We start from the raw sequence: 3,267 nt of genomic DNA on the forward strand, positions 1-3,267 counted from the left end.
CTCCACCGACGTACTCCTTCCTCCTATATATACCTACGTACCGCCAAACGATCAGATACGGAGCCAAAACCCTAATTCCACCGCCGTAACTTCCTGTATCCACGATATCCCATCTTGGGGCCTGTTCCAGAGCTCCGCCGGAGGGGGCATCCATCACGGAGGGCTTGTACATCAACACCATAGCTTCTCCGATGAAGTGTGGGTAGTTTACCTCAGACCTTTGGGCCCATAGTTATTAGCTAGATGGCTTCTACTCTCTTTTTAGATCTCAATACAATGTTCTGCCCCTCTCTTGTGGAGATCTATTTGATGTAATCTTCTTTTTGCGGTGTGTTTGTTGAGACCGATGAATTGTGGGTTTATGATCAAGATTATCTATGAACAATATTTGAATCTTCTCTGAATTATTTTATTTTTGATTGGTTATCTTTGCAAGTCTCTTCGAATTATCAGTTTGGTTTGGCCTACTAGATTAATCTTTCTTGCAATGGGAGAACTGCTTAGATTTGGGTTCAATCTTGCGGTGTCCTTTCCCAGTGACAGTAGGGGAAGCAAGGCACATATTGTATTGTTGCCATCGAGGACAACAAGATGGGGTTTTTATCATATTGCATGAATTTATCCCTCTACATCATGTCATCTTGCTTAAGGTGTTACTCTGTTTTCATGAACTTAATACTCTAGATGCATGCTGGATAGTGGTCGATGAGTGGAGTAATAGTAGTAGATGCAGGCAGGAGTCGGTCTACTTGTCTCGGACGTGATGCCTATATACATGATTATACCTAGATATTCTCATAACTATGCTCAATTTTGTCAATTGCTCAACAGTAATTCGTTCACCCACCGTAAAATACTTATGCTCTTGAGAGAAGCCACTAGTGAAACCTATGGCCCCTGGGTCTATCTTTATCATATTAATCTTCCACTACCTAGTTATTTCCTTTGCTTTTTTACTTTGCTTTTATTTTACTTTGCATCTTTATCACAAAAATACCAAAAATACTATCTTATCATATCTATCAGATCTCACTCTCGTAAGTGACCATGAAGGGATTGACAACCCCTTATCGCGTTGGTTGCGAGGAGTTATTTGTTTTGTGCGGGTACTAGGGACGCGCGCGCAACCACCTACTGGATTGATACCTTGGTTCTAAAAAACTGAGGGGAAATACTTACGATACTTTGCTGCATCATCCTTTCCTCTTCGGGGAAATATAACGCAGTGCTCAAGAGGTAGCAAGAAGAATTTATGGCGCCGTTGCTGGGGAGGTTTGCGCAAGTCAAGATTTGACTTCCGACAACGAGCCATTTCTGGCGCTGTTGAGTCAACATACCAAGTACCCATCACAAACCCTTATCTCCCGCATTACATTATTTTCCATTTTCCTCTCATTTTCCTCTCCCCCACTTCACCCTTGCCGTTTTATTCGCCCTCTCTGTCTATCCTCCCTCTCTTTCTCTATTTGCCTCTTTTTGCCTTTTGCACCTTCTGCCGTCATGTCTGAAATTGGGAAAATTATTGTCGATATGGACAATAATTATATCATGAAAAATTCTAATGCTCCTGCTGAAGAACCCCCTATCTTGCATACAAAACAAATTCCGTGTTGGTAGTGGTAATATTATTGGAAAAGGAGTTATCCAAGATTTCTTTACTTGCGCCGGTGTTTTACCTTCTATTGGTAGTTCTATCCTTCATAGAACTAGTAGTCTTGCAGACGCTATTGCCATGCTTGTGGTTGAACTTGAAAGACAATTCATGCACATGCACCCTTGCATACAAAGGATTTTCCTAGAATTTTCTATTATTGAGCATTCTTCTGTTAAGCGTGCCGCTACTATCTTTTCGGCTCATGAATTCAGATTTATAATAAGAGAGGCCAAAGAAATATTTGCGCATTATAGGGTGGACGCTGGCCGTCCTCCCATAGAAACTATCCTATTTGATCAATAGGAGATAATGCGTTTTCAATCTCTAGATTATGTTGCTTTTAATGAAAACCTTAGAAAATAGGTTCCCACCAATGTTCTAATTGATAGACTTTCTAAAATTAATAATGATTTTGCTATTCGAAATAATGAGCTAGGATACTCTCCTGAGTATAGGCTCACAAAGTTCTGTCAAAAGAATGCTTATAATGATGAATTGGTTGTGCAATACGAAGGGCCGAAGGAGGAACCTATACCTCCTAAAGTTGATCTTGGGGACTTTTTATAACACCCTCGATGCGACTATAGCTCCCACGTGTCGAGGCACAACTTAGAGACATAATCGCATTGAAGGCATATGTCGCAACTTAGGCAATCTTCACAACATCCCAAGTAATATAGATAATAAAAGGGGAGATAACATAGTTGGCTTACACTCGCCACATCAATCAAGTACATAAATAGCATTACAACATTCAAACACTCATGGCCCGACTACGGCGCCAAAATAAAAGATAACCCAACATGCAACACGGTCCCGATCCCCCAACTGGGCACCACTACTGATCATTAGGGAAAGACACGTAGTATCATTGAGAGTCCTCGTCAAACTCCCACTTGAGCTCAAGCGCGCCATCTGGGGCGGAATCATCAGGCCCTGCATCTGGTGTAAAAGTAATCTGTGAGCCACAGGGACTAAGCAATCTCGCACCCTCGCGATCAAGACTATTTAAGCTTAATAGGTAAGGCAAGGAAGAATATATGTGGGGCTGCGGCAAGCGACTAGCATATATGGTGGCTATCCTATTCGCAAAAGAGAGAGAGAGAAGAGGAGGCAAAGCGCGAGCGAGAAACTAGAGAGCAACCTGCGCAAGCATTATTCCAACACCGTGTTCACTTCCCGGACTCCGCCGATAAGAGACCATCACGGTAACTCACACTGTTGATTCATTTTAATTAAGTTAAGGTTCAAGTTATCTACAACCGGACATTAACAAATTCCCATCTGCCCATAACCGCGGGCATGACTTTCGAAAGTTCAAATCCCTGCAGGGGAGTCCCAACTTAGCCCATGACAAGCTCTCACGGTCAACGAAGGAATAGACCTCCTCCCGAGACGTTCCGATCAGACTCGGTATCCCGGTTCTTCAAGACACTTCGACAAGTTAAAACAAAACTAGCAACACCGCCCGAATGTGCCGACCAATCCCGATAGGAGCTGCACATATCTCGTTCTCAGGGCACACTCAGATGAGACATCCTACGATTAAAACCAACCCTCAAGTTGCCCCGAGGTGGCCCCGCAGTCTACTCGGTCGGACCAACACTCAGAGG

The sequence above is a fragment of the Triticum dicoccoides genome, chromosome 5A, assembly GCF_002162155.2.
Source record: "Triticum dicoccoides isolate Atlit2015 ecotype Zavitan chromosome 5A, WEW_v2.0, whole genome shotgun sequence".
NCBI lineage: Eukaryota > Viridiplantae > Streptophyta > Magnoliopsida > Poales > Poaceae > Triticum > Triticum dicoccoides.